Raw genomic sequence first — 22,192 nt, forward strand, 5'->3', positions numbered from 1 at the left:
GTGAAGCCAGACTAACCTTTGAACAAAGAGAATTTACCCTAACGTGCCGCTAGACTTTTTTATGGGGACACATGAAAGAGAAAGTTTGTGGCACAAACCCGGCCGCGGTGGATGAATCGAGGGCGCACGCACCGAGCGAGGGGATTCCTGATGTTCGCGATTCCACTGCTTCGAGTTTCCAGCGGTGCCGGGGCCAGAATGGCCTCAGCTTGGAAACAGGCAGCGACAAAAAAATTATTCATTTCTGTAGATAATTCTAAATTCTGAAAATGAACTGTATGTTAATAAACGCTGACTTTATAACCATTCAAAGTGTGTAAACATTGATCTGGGGCCCCCTGTACATATCACTTGAAGTAGATCACTGTTTTAAAAAGGTTTCCTTTGAAGAAAAGCAATCACAACACCATGATCACACACCCAATTTTTAAAAATCCCTTTGTTTTTATTGTATTGGTCCAGCTGTGGTGAGATACAACTGACATAGAGACTGTGAGTTCCAAGTCAATTGCACTTATTGTGTGAATCATTTTGCAACAAATGCAAGTCAAGTCATGTGCTGAACACCTTAAAAACCACCTTCTTGCCCGGCCTTGCGTGGCTCAGCGGTTGAGCATCGACCTAGGACCCAGGCGATCAGGGTTCGATTCCCGGTCAGGGCACATGCCCGGGTTGCGGGCTCGATCCCCAGTTGGGGGCGTGCAGGAGGCAGCTGATCAGTGACACTCTCATCATTGATGTTTCTATCTCTCTCTCCCTCTCCTTTCCTCTCTCTGAAATCAATAAAGATATATTTAAAAAAAAAACAAAAAACAAAAAAAAAAACACCTTCTTGGTCTCGGCTGCCTAAGCAGAGGGATAGCGGGTGAGAGCCCGAGGTCGAAGGGCGCCCTTCTGCACCCAGAGTGCTCCACATTTGCACAAATATTGAGTCTCCTCCTTCCCGGCACCTGGGAAGACATGAAAAGAGTTAATATCTTCATGGCATCAGCCCCCTGGAGAGCTTTACCAAAGGGATTAAGGTTGTTCTTGGGCTTCTACACTGAATGGTCGGTGCAATTCAGTGAGATAATGATGGAGATAAGACGTCCAGGTATTTTTATCTGGAAGGATTTTTAAGGTTGTTAACGAAACCCAGATGGGCCTGACAGCACAGAATTTCCTTCTCTTTATTTCTTAACTTATTCCCCATGCATTTGACAAGGGAAAAGATCCTTCCACCATGGAAATCTGTTTTTAACTTGCTTTGGATTTGATTTAATTTAATGGTTACTATGGGATTTCTGTCTATGGGTAACTGGCTGTCGAGTGCCACTGGTGTTACCAACCCAGTGAGTGTGTGACCGCGGGCAAGTGTCCTCTTCATTGGACTTGGGTTCCCTGTGGACTCAACAGGGATTTGGACTGGGGGCTGGGAGTGGATCTTTCCAGGCCTTTTCAGCTCTGAGAATCTAAAGCTCAATGATACCTTTTCTTTTTAAATAGATAATACGACAGTGTCCTAAAGGATTCATCGTTAAACAACATTTCCAGCCTCCAGGCCCAGAAACGCATAGATCAGGAGTCAAACACTCCAACGCCCGCAGGAGCCAAGCAGGCCGCCGAAGTGGGTGGCCTGGGCTGAACCGACAAGCCCACACCCCGTCCCACCGAGGCCGTGGCTGTGTCTCCAGGTGAGCTGCTATGTGGGAATGTGGGCATTTGAGGACAGATCTTTGACTTTTCCAAGAAACATCAGAAATCTAGATTTTAAGTAAAATACTCCAATTCTAAATGTCAGCTGAAGGAGAAAAAAAAAAAACAACACCAAAAAACCACCTCTGAGGGCCGAGCTAAGAATATGCATAGGGTGGACTGTCCTTGCCCTGCGCCTGCACCAGGCGTAGACGGTTGAACAAAAAGGTCCTGAGTCCAGGACCTTTTCCAGGGCAGACCTCGATACGCATATATGCACAACCCAAGGACACGGACAATGGTGGGGAGAGGGGCTGGGGAGGGGGGTGGGACGGGGTGGAATGGGTCATTGGGGAAAAAAAGGGACATCTGTTATATTTTAAACAAAATTTTAAAAAATAATAAAAATTTTAAAAAAAAAGACACCCAGATATCAGGTCAGTTCTTTTAATCTGACTCTTTCTGCTAAAAACCAACGCAATGACCTTTGGCCCAAGACTGAAAAGTTCAGTCCAAACTAATAACCAGAAAGAACCGGCTTTCTGCTGATCCCCTGTGCGGGGACTTTCGGAGCCCTGTATTGTACTCCATCAACTTCCCGGGAGCTGAACCCCAAATTTCCAGAATTAGCTTGAATTCCTGGGCTGAGTCGCAGAATGCATTTTCCAGAACTGTAAGGAAACAGACACCAAGGTGAGATCCAATTCCCATCTAAACCGTCCTGGAAACAGTGGGGTCGGGCCCCTTCCACTCCCTCCTATAGCGGCCAGTCTCTGTCCTTGCTAGCATGTATCACAACCTCTGATTTTTAAAACATTTTGGTTTCCTAGTTTGTAGTGTGTACCCTGCACCCCACCAAGATGGAAGCTCCAACTGTTTCCCGGCTCCTATCCCAGAGGCTGAAGCAGCAGGAGCCCAAGTCCACGTTGCTATAATAAGTTAAAGAATGGCCATCAAGGTTGTGCTGCAGCGACTCCAGGAGCAGGCGGCTCATTACTTCCCAGGGCAGGTCCTTATTGACACTCTTACCCGATAGGAAGCTCTTCTAAAACAGTCTGAATCCACAGCGTCTCCACCAGCCCTGATTTAATCTCTTGGGGCCCAAAAAGCTGAGCCTACCTGCTCTCCCAACTCACAGGCTCCTGAGTGGTGAAAGACAGGTAGCCCATCTTTTTGAGTCTTATTTTCTAATCCAGGCAAAAAGCATATTCATGTCTTCATTTGATCTCCTAAGAGGGGAGAGCAATGGCTGTGGGTAGGAAAGGGACAGGAGGGGTCGGTGACCCAGGAGCCCTGAGCACAGTGCACAGCTGACAGACTCCCTGGCACTCGGACGTTTTAAAATTGAATCTGTTGGGGTGGCCTTGGTTAATAAGTTACACAGGTTTCAGGTGTACAGTTATATAATACATCATCTGTATGTTGTATTGTGTGCTCTCCTCTGCCATGCACTTTAAAGCCAGGTGATCCGGTTTCTCAGTCACGTTTGAGCACACACACTGAGAAACAAGCCTGTGTCTTTGGCCTCAGTCGCATTTCCATGTGAAAATAATAGAAGAAACTTTTGGTTATGAGAGAATGCCTTGGGCTCTGCCAGCCTTGAGATTCTAGGATTCTACAAGGAACACCGTGCATTGGTGTATACTCGTGTGTGTGTGTGTGTGTGTGTGTGTGTGTGTGTGTTTGACTATACAAATGGGTTTTCCTCCTGAACACTCTGAGAACATTTGCAAAGGATCCAAAGCCAGTAACCCAGAGTGAGGGAGCGATATGCCCAGGAATGGCGATGCTGGCCTTGAATGACACCCCTCTTGGTGTCCCTAAGAAAATTAAGCTTTATGGAAAATAGGGCGATGCTTTCCTTGCTTCCCAAGTTTTCTGCTTAAATGCCCATACATGTTAGTTACCTGGCACAGTCTGGATGGGAAGCTGATCGGGAGGCCCAGTCCAGGCCCTCGCAAGGCCTGGGCATGAAGCTGCATGCCCAGCTGGAACCCAGACTGGCCAGGCCGCGCAGTGGTAACGAGGGCACCGGGCCTCTTTCAAAGCACCAGAAAGCCGGAGAGAAGGGGCGGATTGGGCCTGACGTGCAATCAGCTGATGAGCCTCTTTATAAAGTGGAATGAAAACAGCAGTATATCCAGCTGGAGGCTGGACATGCCCTGGTATTAGGCAAGCTTATTTCTCTACAAGTATTTCTTGAATGAGAGGGAGTTGGACTATATTTAAATGTGCTTGAATTCTCTCCTGTTGTAAAAGGCTCTCTCAAATACTTTATTTTGAACACACAGTACTATTTTAGGAAAACAAGTTAGCCTGAAATAACCTCGACCAGCTGGTTTGGATGCTAAAAGCGGTCACCTGACAGAATCAATAAAGTGAAAGGACAAAGACATTTAGAACCGATTCAGTCATTCTTCCTGGGGGTACGGCTTTACCAGAGAAAGGCTTGAATGTTGTGGTGCGCAAGCCTTTAGGTGGTCAGTTCAGAAAGCAATAGAGTAAGTTATTAGTACTGGAGACTGTGAGCAGCACTTGGGCATTGGAATAAAATTTCCAATGACAGCGTCTTTCAAAGAAAGATTCAAAAAGTGCCTTAATCGAGACACAAAGGAGAACGTGCTGTAATGGTAAAGAGGTCAGTCCAACAAGAAGACATAACAACTGTAAACATGCATGCACCTAACAAGAGAGCCCCAAAATTTATGAAGCAAAGACTGACAGAATTGAAGAGAAAAATGGACAATTCGACCACAATAGCTGGGGACTTCAATACTTCACTTTATATATTGAATACAACAATTACACAGACTATCAGCAAGGGAATAGGAGAACTGAACAGCACTTTAAACTATGAGACCTCACGGACATCCACAGGACACTCCGCCAACAGCAGGACACACACTCTTCTCAAGTGCATGCGGGACATTCTCCAGGATAGACCACATGTTAGGCTATAAAACAGGTCTCAACAGAAGCAAAAGTATTGGAAATCATACCAAGTATATTCTCTCACCATGACGAAATGAAATTAGAAATCAGTAAGCAAGATACATTTAAAAAATTTGTAAATATGTGGAAATTAAACACCACTCTCCTAACTAAACAATGGGTCCACAACAACAAATAAAAGCACAAGGGAAATTAGAAAATTCTTTGAGATGAATGAAAATGAAAACACCACATACCAAAACATATAGGACACAGCTAAATCAGTGCTTAGAAGGAAATTTGTGGATGTAAATGCCCGTGTTAAAGAAGAAAGGTCTCAAATCAGTAACCTACACTTCCACTTTGAGGAACTAGGGAAAAGAAAAAAAAAGAACAAGCCAAGAGCAACCCGAAAGCAAGCAGAAGGAAGGAAATAAGGACGACTAGAGTGGAAATTCCTAGAGAGCAGAACAACAGAAAAGTCCATGAAACCAAAGATTGGTTCTTTGAAAAGATCATCGCAATTGCCAAGTCTTTAGCTAGAATGAGCAACAAAGACAAAAACAAAAAACACAAAAATAAAAAGAGAGAGAGGATTCAAATTATTAAAAGCAGGAATGGAACAGTGAACACTACCCCTTACCTTAGAGAAAAAGTATCGTATCCATGTTTTTGTAGATACTGACAAGCTAATTCTACAACGTATATAAAAAGATAAAGGAACTCAAATAGCCTGAATAATTTTGAAAAAGAAGGACAAAGTGGGGGGCTCATCCTCCCTGACCCTCAAGACTTAACCCAGGCGTCAGGTTTCTGTGCAGCCACTTTTTCTTTGCTCCCGGGGGGTGTCCACCTGGCTCCTGCTCACGCCCACAGGAAACTGTGCAGCCTTCGGCCGGGCTCTCGTCACACTGTGTCGTGTGACCTGCTGCTTGTGGACACGGATGGTGTCTTTCCTTCTCGTATCCCCAGGACCCAGAAGAATGCCCAAAACATAGAAGATGGTTAATAAATGTTATTTTAAGTGGACGGATGGAAGATGGACAGATATATGGATGAATGGATGAATGGGTGGGTGGATGGGTGGGTGGATGCATGGATGGATGGATGGACGGACGGACGGATGACTTTGGAATGCTCTACCGGCATACAAACAGATGAGGCAGAATGGTTTCTTAAGTCATTGCCCTGAAAGGTGCACTAAACTGGGAAACCTGCAGACTTCCAGTCCTGCCACCCCCCATACGACTTTCCGCAAGTGACTTCCTCTTTCCGATCCTCAGTTCCACCTGGAAAATGTGTGTTTTACTAGAATGATCTCTAAATGTCATCCAGATTTAGGCTCTATTGTCCCAGGACTAAGCAGGTTCCTCATTCATGTCTAGCACGTTTAGCATTTGATGCAACTGGCCTTTTAAAAGGCAGATTTCATGGGCATGCTCATTAAGCCTCCCAAAGTGGTCACACCAGCAGATACCTACACTCAGTGCTCCCTCCCTCTCAAAAGCTTTTGCACCACTTGAACCCAGGACTGTCTGAGCTCCTTTTGTAGAAAATGTAAATGGGACTCACTCAGCATTCACAACAGGTTTTTGGCACGGGTAATTTGTCAGCCACAACAGTGTCACCCTATAAACTGGCCCTAAATTCCATTTTCTGTTACTAATGGGAAAGGCCATGTGATAGGAATTTATGGGGTGCCTCGGGTTTGACAGACAGACATGTGGGTAAAAGAAAAGGGCAGAGGAGGTCGCCTTCGGTATTTAAAATCCTAGGTCCCCCTGTAAAACCTGGGAGCTGGTTTTGAACGTGCCACAGGAAAGAAAAGAGCTTCTCAGTCCTCTGCTGCCTCTCAGTTTCAAAGACTTTCTCGTTCCAAGCAGTATTATTTCTCAGAGATTTTCTAAACACAGAGAAAAAATGGCTTGGCCTAATTTCAGAATTGTAGCTCTTTTTAAATTTTGACCAAAACGCCCACTCAATTTCTTATTCTGTCTCCAGCCACGAGAGGTTTGACCAGGATTTAATTTTTAACATCCTTGCCTGGGCCAACATGGCAGTTTCGATCTAATATTTGGAAACAGACTCTCGAAATTACTTAATTATCCCAACATTGCAGCAACATTAGTCAATTTTGCATTAGAATATTTTCCAGGGGTGTTGAGAACCGCAAAAGCTGCTCACTTTGCCATCCTTAGAAAAGCATAACCCGTGTTAGCAAAAGGAAAAAAAAAAGTCACCCCTCAGACTCCAGAGGAGGGATTCAGCCACTTTCCACTGGTTTCCTAAGTCACACTGCTCTTATTCTAAAAATGTTATAGTTAAAAACATCTATAGCTAGAATCTGCTGTCAGAAAGCACCATTTTATAGCGGTTACACAAAGTGTTTTCTTTCTACCCCTATCAGAAATTCTTAAACATCACTTTAAAAACCTTAAATTTTTAATGCAAAAACTATGATTTGGGTTTACCATTTCCCTAAGTTGAGTCCTCATGGAAAAAAACAAAACTGGACATTAGGTTAAAGTAAAGAAGATTTATTTCTCTGCCTTTCAAGGGAGCTCAGCGAGAGACTATTAGAGCCCACGGAAATGCGTTTGGAGAAGGACGCAGCCGATTAAAGACGCCAGGGCCTCCGTATGTATCTGCCTGGCGACCTCGGGACATATTTTCAGAATTTTAACTACAGCTTACGACCGCACCAGAGGCCTGAGAGTTTAGCAGGTGAGGAGGGGTGAGCTCCCCTGTGCATTCACACGCCGGCGCTCTCCCTCAACTGCGTGCCTGTGTACAAATTAAAAGAGGGGGATTTGAATGTCTGGCTTCCTGGGAAATAAAAGGTCAGAGGGTTTATTAGCACCATCAGGCCTTGATTGCCAGGTCCACGGGAAGGAGCAGCGGCCTGGAACCGCAGGGGCTCCACCGTTGCCTTCCCCGCCCCGGGGGGCCCCCGCCCCGGTTTTTATTCCATTCCCCTCCTTCTGTGCCAGTCTCCTCCTCTGGGGGGAAGGGTGTGTGGACCCCTAGATCCGGGGAAGACTGCATGGTTCGAAGAGCCATCTAGGAGTGAACTCTGGATTCATGTCTGTGCGCCAAACGGTGAGATGAGTGAATCGGGAAAATGAAAGAATGAGTGAGGCCTGGTCTCAGCAGAGATGTGGGGGGCAGAGGGGACGAGGCCTGGCCCTCGACCTAACACTTCACCCTCTCGCGGTCATTTCAGTCCCCCCTGCAGGGCGTCCACACTCACGCCACTGCTTCCCATAGGAGGCTGTCATCCCCCACCATCAGGACCCAGCACCAAGGCCACCCACCCCATGACTGAAAAGGTAGTCCCAGCAGGGGGGCAGATTTGGTATAAAAAATACTTAATGATATTAATAGATAGATGATAAGGAAGGAAGGAGGGAGGGAGGGAGGGAGGGAGGGAGGGAGGGAGGGAGGGAGGGAGGGAGGGAGGGAGGAAGAAGGAAGGAAGGGAGGAAGAAGGAAGGAAGGGAGGAAGGAAGGAAGGAAGGAAGGAAGGAAGGAAGGAAGGAAGGAAGGAAGGAAGGAAGGAAGGAAGGAAGGGGGAAAGGAAGGGGGAAAGGAAGGGGAAGGGAGGGAAGAAGAAGAGAAGGGGAGGGGAGGGGAGGGGAGGGGAGGGGAGGGGAGGGGAGGGGAGGGGAGGGGAGGGGAGGGGAGGGGAGGGGAGGGGAGGGGAGGGGAGGGGAGGGGAGGGGAGGGGAGGGGAGGGGAGGGGAGGGGAGGGGAGGGGAGGGGAGGGCAGGGGAGGAATAAAGGAGTTGAAGATTATGGTTTCTGACAATACTCATTGGGATTACCGAGCATAAACCTCCTGTCCCGAAACTGTACCTCATCCTCGGCAAATTATGGAAGACCACAGCCCTTCAACAAACATCGGCAGACGCCGCTATCGGTAGAGCGAAGTGCCCGCGGGCTGTAGGACACAGCTCCCCAAGCGTGGCTTGATGGCAGGAGACCTCCAGAACCAGTCACACCAGGGCCCATCCCAAAGGCCTGGGCTCCACGACCCAGGCGGCGCCGCAGCGTCTCCTCTGCCCGGCCCGACCTTCACAGCCGCGGCGCCTCTGCTGCAGGGCGTGCGAAGGAAGCCGGGCCGAGGGACTGTCCTAGAGGACGGCACCGCGATCAGGTCCGCATCCCAGCCCGGCGCTTCCGGGGAGGTGCGGGACGGGCCGAGCGCGAGCTGGAACCGACCCGAAGCTCAGCTGCCCGCTCGCACGGACGTCGCGGCCAAGCCGCTTGAGTTGTTTTCTCAGGTCGAAAACGAGGACTCTCCCGGCCTCTGTTCTGCAGGTGGTTGAACAGATGGAACGAAACACGGCGTGTAAAGCACTTAGCACAAGGCCCGGGACAAGTAAGGAGAGTTTGAAAAGCTGGCCCGCGTAGCTGTTATTCTTTTCACAGCCAAGTTAGCGAGGCCGGGCCCTATCCAGGCGTGCGAGAGACAGCAAAGGGGGAACAGCTTAGAAGCTGATCCCACCGGGGAAAATATCACGGTAGTAACAATAATAACAGCTGAGGGCTACCTCCTCCGCACCAGCTTTTAGAGAAGCGCTGTCATCAGCTCCAAGCCGCAGGGTCCTCTTTGCAACTCGCCAATGCAGCCTTTTATACCCTCCTCGCTGGGGCCAAGCCGAGCTCCGCCCAGGCTGGACATGGAAGCCAAGCCCAGGGTGGGCCCCTGCAGAACTGGGCTCGGCTTATTCCTGCTTCCTTGTTTGGTCGCCTTGGCGTGACTCCAGACACTTCCCCTTCCTAACCATCCTTGAGCCTCGCCCTCCGTCCCAGGAAAGAAGGGAAAAGCTCAGTCCCAGGTTGCTATAAATGACACATGGCTCCCTGCTCACTGCCACCTGGAAATGTGCATGTTTTCTAAGAATGAGAAGCCTTAAACCAAGGAGAGTATCTCTGATTGAAGAACGAAGATCCCTTGGGTGAGAAGGGAAGATGTTTATAGGGAGCCTCACTTCTGATGTCAGACGTTAGCCGGCCCACAGGAAGTGAGCATGTGCCTGCCTCGGGTGTACAACCCTCCATAGCTTAGGAAACCTTCTCACCCCATCTTCTCATCGGTGCCTCTTGGCAGTTTTGTGCTGTAGACAATGACGGAGAAGCCGGCGGTTAGAGCCAAAAGAGCCCTGGAGGGCTGTTCCGTCCAGAATCCCCAAAGCACAGGATGCGCAGGATACACGAGCTGTGTGATCGGCTGATGGGCGCCATGTGCTCTCACGAGACTCACCGTCAGCCTCCATCCTATCCCCCTGGTTAGCTGTAGAGGAAACAGTCTCCATGGGCCCTCGCATGTCTCTAATTCCTCTCTAGCACTGGCCCATCTCTCTTTCTAAGAACCACAAGCACACCTATGACTCAGAATCCTTAGCAAGCAATAGCATTTAGCCAGAAGTAAAGAACAGTTTTTTTTTGTTCTGTTTGCATTACACTTATTTCTTCTGTTACCTTCCACTTATGCCAACTGGTTTTCCATCTGTGAGAGTGCACAAAGACTCCTTTTCAAAAAATGTATTGAGTACATTTAGTGAGTCAATTAAAAGGCACATATTAAGTAAATAAGAGAACATGTTCACAGACAAGATATAAAATGAGAAAATGAAATAGACACATGCTTTAAGTCTAGGAAACCCTCACCAACCCAACCCTTCACCTGACCAATAGACACCCGAGGCCAAGTCCACAGTCACTAGCTTGCTGGCAGCAGAATGCATCCGGGGCTCATTTCACACGTGCAGCCAACTCTAAGGCATGAGTCACTGGAGAAATGTGGTGTCTGGTCCCCTAGTGAGCAGAATGAAGTCTTAGCGATAAAGCAGGGGAGGCAAAGGAAAAAAAGCTTTGGAAAATCTGAAATCCTACCAACAGTGATCCTGTAGGATTAATTCTGCTTCAGGAGGCAAAGTTCAGGGCCTTTTTCTTCTGCACAGAATTTGTTTGAGGCTAAAATAGAAGCATCTCAGGCCCAGTGTCTCTGGCTCAGTTGTTGAATTTTAGGAAATGACATATGAACATGGGAATGTGAACTACAAGAGGTAATATGGGCATCGCTGTGTTACCAGAAGAGATTCCTACCAGGATGAACAGTCACCAGACTGCACTTCACTAATCTTCAGCAGTCACCCCATGTGGCAGAGATCTGCAATAGCAGTCTTTTACTTCTTTCTTTGCTTAGTGGATACTCTACTTTGGCACTATGGACATTTTGGGCCAGATAATTCTTTATTGTGGGGGACTACCATGTGCGTTCAAAGATTCTTAGATGCATCTCTAGCCTCTACCCACTAGATGCCAGTAGCACCCCCACACACACCCTGTGATGACCAAAAATGTCTGCAGACACTGGCAAATGTCCTCGGGCACCAGAAAGAGGAGCTGCCCCTGGTTGAAAACCACTGGGCTGAAGTCATCCCAAGAGGTTCATAGATAATTTAAAGAAAGTGTAAAAGAGTTCTCAGTAGGGAAATATTGGACACCTGGGTTCTAGGGTATGCAGGAGCTCACTTTCCGGATATAAATACATAGGGTCTGGTGTATAGTCGATGCTCAGCCACATGTTAATTTCCTTGCCATGTTCCTGCTCTTTGCATGCCTATTTCTTCCATGAGCTTTAAAAGATCACGGTGAATGCATATATCCTAATTTCAAAATGAGAAAGAAAATCCAGGGAATATAAAAGGGGGCACTGCCCCTGCTGCTCAGCCATCCCCCCGCTTCCCCAGCTAAACACTCTCTCCCCACCTTGGCCCCCTTGCTCTTCCCCTGGCTGCCTCCTGGCCCTCTCTGGTTTCGTTGACTCCTTCCACCTCACCCACCCAGACACCTCTTCACACCTAGTCAAATCGTGTGGGCACCTGCTGGACAGTTTTCAGAGGTCTCTGCAGGAAACATCAGGCCCGTCCCACCACACAACAAGGGCTCCCCTCCATGGCATTTGCCATGGCCCTGCCCACCTTGCCCTCACCTCAACCATGCTTGCCTTGCCCTCTACCCGATGCCCACCCTCCTGCAAAGGCCTCTGCTCACCGTGACCTGCAGGAGCCCCTCACCTCCTCAGGGCCACCCCTCTCACCCAGTCTCTGGAGGCTCCATCCACGGCTCCTTCAGGACACTTGAAGCAGCAGTGACTGTCCTCACCGGTGTGATTAACTGGCTAACGGTTCTTTTTCCCTCCTGAGGCTGGAGTACAAAGATTATGTTTACTCTTGAATCACCATTTTATCCCAGAGCCTGGCAGAAAGAGGAGCTGGCGGGGGGGGGGGGGGCAAGAGGGTGGTGGGGGTAGGAGAATGCTGACCACCCCTCCCAGAAGCAAATTAAAAATGCGTGTGTTCAGGTAGCAATCACTCCCGCCAGACAGCCAAGCGCTAAATGAACAGCCTCTAACAACAAACAGGAGAGAGCAGAACAGAGCCCGGGAAGCCGGGGGCCCTCAGCAGCGGCGGGGAGTCACCGCAGGGTAGGACCCCACCCCCCAGGGCAGGGCTGCGGGCTCTGGCCCCCCGCCCCGTCACCGCACCACAGCAGCGGGCTCACAGTAACGCCTGGCGCCTCTGGTCTCGGAGCAGAGGGAGCAGGAGCAGATCATCACCACACACTCCGGGCCTGCCTCCGGCTCTGGGGCCCAAGTGCCTGCTGTGCCCAGGTGACCAGGCCGCTGCTCGTGCCCAGGAAGGGTCTGTCCCGCTAGAAGCAGCTTCAAAACTACCCGGCACCTAGGGCACATGGAGCCTGTGCAGAGGTCCCTTCCACATGGGACCACTTTCAGTACAACAAACCAGAGAGACAGAATAGAGAAGGCTGGGGCCGCGGGAGCTCTCCTGAGTCAGAGGGGCCTGCGAGCACCCTGGGTTCTGTCCCCTCCACCTCCACAGGGTGGGGACACTACCCAGGGGCTCTGGCCTGCCTGCAAGGTCATTGCAGTGTGTTCACAGACACATCACCTGAGCTCATTTCAGCCCCAACAAAGGGCGCAGGCGGGATCAACAGGACATTACTACACACCTGCCCTCCCCACCCACAGCTGCTCCAGCTGGATAGGCCAGTGCCAGGCGCCTTAGGTACCCGCTCAGCTCCTACTGTCCTGCCAACCACCCCCACATGGTCTACACAGCCTGAATCTACACAAGGCCACTTTTTCAAGACTGGAAGAGACAAACGCAGGAAGTCAAACAAAATGAAAGAACAGAGAATATCTCTCAAATGAAAGAACTAGAAAAATCCCCAGGAAAAAGCCCTATGCAAACAGAAATAAGTAATTTGCCTGGTAAAGAATCCAAAGAACCGGTTGTAAAGACGCAAACCAAACTGGAGAGTGAAATAGGGGAAGTAAGGAGAACTTCAGCAGAGATAGAAAGTATGAGAAAGAACCACGCAGACCTGAAGAATCTAGTAACTGAGGTGACAAACCCATTAGAAGGAATCAGCTGGAGATTAGCTAACACAGAAAAACAGATCAGGAACTTGACAGACAGACTAGTAGAAATCAACCAATCAGAACAGCGGGGAAAAAAGATTAAACAAACTAAGGATGGTCTAAGGGACCTCTGAGATACCATCAAGGGCTCAAACGTTTGCATTATAGGGATGCCAAAGAGAGCAGAAAGAAAGAAACAGGAACTTCATTTAAATAAGTAATGGCCAATAACTTTCCTAACCTGGAAAAGTAAAGACATCCAGGTCCAGGAAGCACTGAGAGCTCCAGACAAGATGAACCTGAGGAGACCTGCACCAGGACATATTATAGCTAAAATGGCAGAAGTTAGAGACAATCTCAAAGGAGGCAAGAGAAAAATGGGTTACATACAAGGGAAACGCCATAAGGCTGCCAACTTATTTCTCAGCATCAATTTTGCAAGCCAGAGGGAGTGGCAGGACCTTTTGAAAGTGCTGAAAGGAACCTACAACCGGAAAATAATTTACAGAGCAAGGTTGTCATTCAGAATTCAAGGAGAGCTAGGGATTCCTGACAAGCATAAACTAAAGAACTTCATCATCATTAAACCAGTTTTACAGGAGAAGTTAAAGGGTCTTCTTTAAGCAGAAAAAGAGAGGCCATAACCAGAAATAAGAAAATATGAGAAAGGGAAAAACCTCACAGGTAAAGCCAAATATTCAATAAATATATCAAATCAGACATTTAAAAGGCTACTACAAAGGTTGAAAGAAAAAATACCAAACTCAAACTTGTTGCGTATCTCCCAATTACTTATTATAATTACTAATTACTTATTGTAATTAGGAGATACACAACACAAAACATCTACAATATGACATCAGTAATATAAAGCACAGAGGGGGAAGTAAAAATGTAGTCCTTATAGAATATAGTCAAGCTTACATGCCTATCAGCTTAAAAGAGGCTGCTATAGACAAAGCATGATATACATAAACCTCAGGGTAACCACAGACCAAAAACCTACATACAAAGAACAAAGAGAAAGGAGCCAAATAAACACTAAAGAGAAACAGCAAACCGCAGGGGAAGAGATCAAGGGAAGAAAAAAGGAACAGGGGACAACTATAAAAACAACCCAAAAACAATTAACAAAATGGTAAACACTGCATACCTATCAATAATTACTTTAAATATAACTAGATTAAATGCTCCAATAAATAATGTGGCTGAGTGGATTTTAAAAACATGACCCATCTACATGCTTCTTGCAAGAGACTCACTTCAAATTGAAAGACACATGCAGACTGAGGGTGAAGGGCTAAAAAAAGATATTCTATGCAAATAGAAATGAAAAGAAGGCTGGGGTAGCAATACTTATATCAGACAAAATAGATGTTAAAACAAAAACAAAAAATTTTTTGGACATTGCATAATTATGAAAGGGTCACTCCAAGAAGAGGATATTACAATCGTAAATACCTATGCACCCAACATAGGAGCACCTAATTATATAAAGCAGTTATTAATGGACATAAAGGGAGAAATAATAGTAGGGGATTTTAATACCCTACTCACATCAATGGATAGATCATCTAGAGCAAAAATTGATAATGAAGTAATTGATGGAACTATCCATTGATGTGAGTAGGGTATTGAATGTCACATTAAAGATCAACTTTATAAACATCTTTAGAACATTTCATCCAAAAATTGTAGAATACACGTTTTTCAAGTGCACATGGAACCTTCTCCAGGATAAATCACATATTAGGGACCAAAACAAGCCTCAATAAATTCAAGAAGATTGAAATTGTATCAAGCATCTCTTCCAACCACAGTGGCATAAAACTAGAAATCAACAAGCATCTCTTCCAACCACAGTGGCATAAAACTAGAAATCAACGACAGGAAGAAAACTGGGAAAACCGTGAATACACGGAGACTAAACAACATGCTACTAAACAACCAATGGCTCAAAGAGGAAATCAGAAACTATCTTGAAACAAATGAACATGAAAACACAAACTTTCAAAATGTCTGGGAAGCGGCCAAAGCAGTTATAAGAGGGAAGTTCATAGCTATGCAGGGCTACCTCAAGAAACAAGAAAAATCCCAACAGAGGAAGAAATCCTTAAGAACAGAAATAAATGGACAAATATTTAAAAACAGAACAAGGGGAAGAGGCATGTGTGTTCAATTAAAGTCTTCTTTTATATTAAAATGGTATGAAAACAAGACTTTGGTGGGCATGATGACTTCTCTTGCTTTAATCATGTCAAATGTTTCTTCCTTCCTTCTCCTGGGTATAGTGTTCGCCTTTTCTTTGGGGACATGATAGCTTTAGATACCTCATTCAGTCTTGGACATAGAATGAGAAGAAAATCATTTTTGCAAAGGGTCTTTCCTAGCAGTTTGTTTCCCGAGTAGCAGTGCATGTGAACAGGTGTTTGGAATTTGGCCAGGTGAAGGCTGCCCTTGAGAATAATGGGTCATGACTGAGATCATCAGAGATGCTCTGGGTCTGGCCAGTAGCCCTCCCACAATTCCTTTGTTGTTGCTTAACTTAATGAAGCCCAGTCTCTGTCACCTGCAACTGAAGAACTGCATAACAGAGTCTTTAAAACTCAGAGTGGCACAGATTGGCCCTGCTTCCTGTAACAGGAGTTTAGAAATTAAATCTTGTTCAATCACTTAGAAATATGTTAAGATGCCCAGCAGGCATGGCTCAGCAATTGAGCATCAAAGTAGGATCCAGGAGATCGAGGTTCGATTCCCGGTCAGGGCACGTGCCTGGGTTGAGGGCTCGATCCTCAGTAGGGGTTGTGCAGGAGGCAGCCAATCAGTGACTCTCTCTCATCATTGATGTTTCTCTCTCTCTATCTCCCTCTCCCTTTCTGTCTCTGAAATCAATTATATATATATGAAATACGTTAAAGTCAATGACATACAGTGGAAGTAAATTTAGTAAATTGCAAGGGAGCTTAGAGTGGGGGAAGGTATGTCATTTAGATACAAAAGAGGAAAAAATTAAATCAATATAGTCAGCACTTGACAACTGTAGGTGTACTCTACACAAGGAACCACTGGCATGTGATTCTCCCCGGGTTCTTGTGTTAGGGTGTAGTGTTTGTAAATATACAGAGAAGAGTTGCCTCATACAAGAAGTGACTTTGCTCAAAGCCAGCCAATCAAGCATGAAATCTAAACAGCACAGGCCTGTCGCAGGAGGGGTGGGAAGTGGGACTCATGAATCACCCGGCCCTCCGTCAGCCTCAGTTTCTCTGTGCCGGGCTCCACTGGCAACGACTTTGTATTTTTCACCCGTGGCCCCTAAAGGACTTCGTCTCCTGCTCAGCTGACAGTGTGCTGTCCTCCAACACTGGAGGAAATTCTAACTGGGTTGGACTTGCCCGGAAGATGGTAAGGAGTTAAGTAATGTATTTCGGTTTGAAATCATGTTATTATTTTATTTTATTTTTTTTTTTTCATTTTTTTAAGCCTATAGTCAGAATCAACGCCAGGCCTTTCTTATTTGTCCTGGTGGAGCAGTCCCAGTTGGCGTGCACCCATATCCCATCACCATTCAACTGCAGGCTGAAGGCTGCTTGAAGGAAGACCTGATTCTCTGCCAGGGGCTCTGTCCTGGCCTTGGGGGGGGGGACATGGTGGGCCACAAGGCCCCCCGGGAGCAGCCCTCAGCTAACAGCAGAGAGCTGGTGCGTAAATAGGGCCTCCGCGCCCTCCAGGAGATTTAGCTCTGAATGGAGTCTTCTGCTGAGTCCCATTTCCCAGAGTGACAGCTTCCCCTTCCGGGGCTGCCTTTCCTTCCCTGTCTCACTTATAAACCACTTCCTCTCAACTTCTTATCTTAGGACCTACTTCTGGGGAACCCAAACCAAGACTCTTGACATTTTTACCTCTATTATCCTTACCTCACTGCTATGCTCCAAAAAAGGAAAGCTTAGCAATTCTTGAGGGTCAAAATCCAGCATTGTCTACAGAGCTGTGTTCTCGAATAGAAACCCATTTTTTGTTTACGTTTGTTTGCAGCCTGTGAGCCTCTCAAGGCCTGCACAATGTTTGAGACCTAAGCAAACGGCACTGGCTCGAGAGTATCAAAAGAAATCTGCAAAACCAAATGTAATATATGTTTGATTAAATGTCTACAAAACGTAGTAGGAGGTCAACTAGTCAACCGCAGCTCACACAGATTCGTGTGCAGCTGTGTGCGGATGAGAGTCAATGTGGGCGCAGGTATTTTTAAATGCTTGTTAAGAGGGAGGCCAGAGTATGGAAAACATGCCGATGGGCCACGAGTGCTGTGAACCAGTCCTGGGATCTGCGTGTCCAAGACGACACTTGGACTCTCCAAAACAGAGGGAAAACGTCTTTCCTGCTCCCCTACCTCCCCCAGAGTTATATATAGATCGCGCTCTGCAGACAGAAGTCTTTTCCGGGGAGAAGATGTCACCCACGTTTAGAATCCAATATTTATCTGACTTTGTTCTGCCTTCTCCGGAATCCATATTCCCCGGCAGTTCCAAGGAAGTCACAGTCTTTCCCCTCCGATGTGACACCTCTGGCCCCTCCCCCACGTTAGCTTTATATCCAAATGCGACCTGGAGGCTGTCGAGGCCCAAGGTGATCAATGACAGGTCCAATCAAAGCCACCCAGACAGGCAGTGCGCTCACCGCTCCTTGATATGAAAGGTGTTTTATTTCTCACCCCTTTGTTTCTGTCACTGAAAGAATGCTTCCGGTGTGTGGATTAATTAAAGTGTAAACATTAAATATTGATTGATGCATTATCAGCGTGGAGCAGTGGCCTCCCGTCCAATTGATTCCCACCATGATTTATTGTCATATTTGGGGAGTCATTTTGCTTGATAACCAGGAAGGATGGCCTGCCTCCCCCGCCACACTGGCTCCACCCCCCTCTTTTTTCCCGGTCCCTTCTCTTTTTCTTCTAGGTGACATCTGAGTTCCAATAACTAGAACATCTTCATCTTACTGTCAAGAGAGAGCCTGTGGCCTGACATCGGTTTTGCGTATGTGTATGTCTGTGTGTGTCTCCCAGGCAATTATCAAATCAATTAACAACTTAACACAGAGAATAGCAACTCTTCTACGGGCTATTTCTGATTAACGGAGCTTGGCTACTGAGCCCTGCAAAATATGATTATGGGCAAGTTGGGGCAGAAGGAGGGAAGAACGTAACAGGAAACAAAGAGAGGGAAAAAAGCCATAATTCCATCTTGTCACTTCTCTGAGCTGTGCCTTCACTGGGGACCTAGAAAGTGCAGGGGGAATAAAGTAACAGTTCGTATTTACAGTTAGTTATAAGTCTCTATGGGTATGAATTGACGTACCATATTTCATCCAACCGACCCACATCAAGTTGCTGTTTGTATAGGTCAAAAGTAATCAAATAGCGATGATTTCATATGACTCAACCTTATATATTTAAACTCCCTTCCCAAGTAGGATTTGATGGGTATCGTTTATCTTGTTTTGCAAATGAGAAAATTGGTGCCAAAGGGGTAAGTCACATAGAGCTACCATTTAGTTTGAGTTTTGGCATAAACCAGGCATGCATCTGAATGCCCTATGCAATTTCCTTGTGGAAAGTGACCACAGAGACAGTGCTGTGGGCTGAGTGGTTGTGTCCTCCCCAATTCACACGTTGAAATCCTAAACACCCGAGGTGATAAGATTAGGAGGTGAGTGGGAGGTGATTAGGTCCTGAGGGTGGAGCCCTCATGAATGGGATCAGTGCCCTTACAAAAGAGACCCCAGAGAAACCCCTTCCACCGACCCACTTCCACCACTTGTTGTACGGATACAAGAAATCTAGTAACTGGCCCGGCTGGGTGTGGCTCAGCGGTTGAGCATCGACCTAGGATCCAGGAGACCACGGGTTTGATTCCCGGTCAGGGCACGTGCCCGGGTTGCGGGCTCCACCCCCCGGGGTGTGCAGGAGGCAGCCGATCAGTGACTCTCTCATCACTGATGTTTCTCTCTCTCTCCTTCTCCCTTCCTCCTTCTGAAATCAATAAAGGTATATTTAAAAAAAAAAAAAGAAAAGAAAGAAATCTAGTAACCAGAAGAGGTCCCCCAGCCAACTATGTTGGAGCCCCAAGATTGGACTTTCCAGCCTCCAGAACTGTGAGAAAAAAATATCTATTATTTATAAGCCACCCAGTCTGGGCTATTTTGTTATAGCAGCCTGAACAGACTAAGACAGGTTCATTTTACCCATTTTATGGATCAAAAACACAGACAACAAAGCTTCGAGGTGTTGACTAAGTTGTACATGCATCAGTGCATAACCCATGCCCACAGACAATAGTGTGAGGAGGGTCAGGGGTGGGGTGGACGTGGGGCAGAGGGGACCAATGGGGGAAAGGGGGGGCATCTGTAATACTTCCAACATTAAAGATAATTTTTTTAAAAATGAGGTTGAGCTTCTCGCTGAGCGCCGCCAACAGTGTCCAGGCGTTCCGTGGAGGCGGGCCGGGTGGCCTGCGCCTCCTTTGGGCCTCATGCCCGGGAGCCGGTCACGATCGTGGATGTTATCGATCAGCGCAGGGCTTTGGTTGATGGGCCTCGCACTCGAGGAAGGAGACAGGCCGTGCCTTTCAAGCGCATGCAGCTCGCTGACTTCACCCAAGTGCCTCACGGCGCCCGCCAGAAGTATGTTCGGCAAGTCTGGCAGATGGCACATATCCACACGAAATGGGCGGCAGTCCTGAGACGGGCCAAGAAGATTGAAGCCAGAGAAAAGAAAGCCAAGATGGCAGATTTTGATCGTTACCAAGCCATGAAAGCGAAGAAAGTCAGGAAGCTTCAAAAGGCAGCTCTCCTGAAAGCTTCTCCCAAAAAAGCACCTGCTGCTGCGAAAGGTGCAGCTGCAAGAAAAGGTGAGCTCAGCAGGCAAGGAGGCTCCCGCCCAGAAACCTGCAGGCCAGAGGAGCACCTCCAAAAGCCCAAAAGGGTCCGAAAGCTCCAGCCCGGAAAGCACCTGCTCCCAAGGCATCTGGCAAAAAAACGTGAGAACATAAGAAGGCATAATAAAAGCAGTAAAGTTCTTTAAAAAAAAAAAAGAGGTTGAATAAGTTGGTAGACACCTTGTTGGACACATAAGTTTACAGATGCCAACACCTGGTGGTGTATCTAATCCAAGGGGAGACTCACAGACACCCAGAGGCCCTGACACCAGTCCATGGCGTGTGTGGTCCCGCAGCCCCACAAACGGGTTGAAGACTCTGGCTTGGAAAGCTCCCCGTTTCCTGGCCCTTCCTCCTGGCAGGAGGGAGGTACAGGCACGATCCAGAGTATAGTGAAAACATCAGAGGGTGTTTGACCCTGTTCTCTGAGTGGCTGTTGTGAACAGGAGCCAGAGTCAGGTCCCACTTAAAGAAGCCGTGTTTGAGACCTTCGCTGTAACCAGATAGGGTTTCCCACTGGTCTTCAATCACCAACATCCTGTTTAGATGATGTCCTCGGGGAGCTGGGAGTCTGGTCTCCTATGAGTCATCAGATTAATTATGAAATAGAAGGAGACAAGGAAGCCGCGTCCCTGAAAATCCCGGCTGCTGGCTGAGGGTCCCTCTTCCCCACAGGTCTCCGTGTCCTCGTATGTGCCCACACCACATAGTGCAAACTGCGCCTGGCAAATGCCTCCTCGCCTGGTCAAGGGTGAGCCCTCCGCTCTCTCCACAACCCTGGTCATCCTCTTCAATCAGCATTTTCCCAAAAACAGCCTAGATAAAATAAAGCGAGGCTGGCTGGTATAGAAAGACTCTATCCTTTGGAAAGCTTCACACTCTGCATAGGGCAATATATAATTACAAGTCATTGATTAGTGGAAAATGTACAAATTGGTGAACACGTTTAGGAAATCTCTTGGTATAGCTGTGTCTCACTATCGTGAGACTTTTCCATGAAAAAATTCAGTTGAAAATTGTTTTCTCCCGTGTGTGTGTGTGTGTGTGTGTGTGTGAATGTGGGTATTGCTGGTGGTGTTTGTTTTCAGCTTCTTGAGTTGAATGTTCAGAATGTGTATTTCCAATCTTATGTTTTTGTAAATCCATCACGGCTGTAAATTGTTGCCTGCGTCCTAATTTAGCCACACCCCATAGGCTCCGGCTCATGGCGCATTAATCTACAGTGGATTATATTACGTCAGTTTTGACTTCTTACTCCAAGAGTTTATTTGGAAAGGTGTTTTTAAATTTTAAATTTCTAAGAGAAAAAAAAATATGCTGCATAGTTTTTAGGAATAGTTTCTACTACAAACACTAGGACTAGCTAATCCTCCTTACGTTGTTCTTTTCAAATTAATTTCACAGCTCTTACATCCCAAAGATCCAGTAAGAGTCCATGGAATTATCCCAGCCCGGTGGAGCAGAGCCGGTTTGATTGACAGGCTCGGTGGGTGGAGTCCATTGGGCTGGTTTTTCCAAAGCCACAGAGCAGAGAAAGGACATACTTTAAGGCCCCATGGCAACTAATGAGTGCTTGTTCCTGCCATGTTCGGTCCTGGCTCTTGATAAGGTTCAGTTTTTCAACAATATTTATTGAATGTTTGGTGTGGGCGAGGCACTGTTTTAGTGCATCGTGAGCAATACAGAGTAAAGCCCCAGCCCCCCCGGCATTACTTTCAGGTTACTGAGGCCTGGAATGCAGGGAAATGGCGCTGCAAGCTCAAGGAAACAGCAAGTCCTCATCACAAGAGCCAACACGGCCCTGTCCGCGGGTCCCAGGGGTTCTTGCAAGTTACCCTGACCTGCTCCCTGAAGGCACCCCTGTGGGAGCTGCATGCACTGCTGCTCCCCAGACTCTCCCTTCAGTCCTCTCCCAAGACGCGGCCTTGCTCTAACCGTCAGAGCTCTGCTGCGCCCCCCCACGCCAGGCACGGCGCTAAGCACTTGACCCCAGGACCTCTTTTTGTGTAACCCTGACGTTTCCGCCCATTGTATAGATGAGCACACCAAGGCTCAGATAAACGAACTCACCCAAAGTCGGCATCTCATGAGGGTGAGGCCTTCGAACTCCAAGACCAGTGCTCATTCCAGGAACCCAGGGATTTTTGGTTTTTGGCTTTTTGTCTTTTTTTTCCCATCAGGAGGAGCCTTGGGGAGGAATCTGTGG

The 22,192-nt window shown here is 47.3% G+C and overlaps 1 pseudogene across 1 annotated transcript; it reads left to right on the top strand.

The window, feature by feature from the left end:
- The first annotated feature begins 18,388 nt into the window (after positions 1–18,388).
- On the top strand, positions 18,389–20,092 carry LOC308548066 (large ribosomal subunit protein eL14 pseudogene; annotated as a pseudogene). Its single transcript has 2 exons — positions 18,389–18,392; positions 19,528–20,092. The product of its transcript is annotated as a large ribosomal subunit protein eL14 pseudogene (transcript).
- The last annotated feature ends 2,100 nt before the right edge of the window (positions 20,093–22,192 follow it).

Source organism: Miniopterus schreibersii (assembly GCF_964146895.1).
Source record: "Miniopterus schreibersii genome assembly, chromosome: 18".
In the NCBI taxonomy this organism is placed as follows: domain Eukaryota; kingdom Metazoa; phylum Chordata; class Mammalia; order Chiroptera; family Miniopteridae; genus Miniopterus; species Miniopterus schreibersii.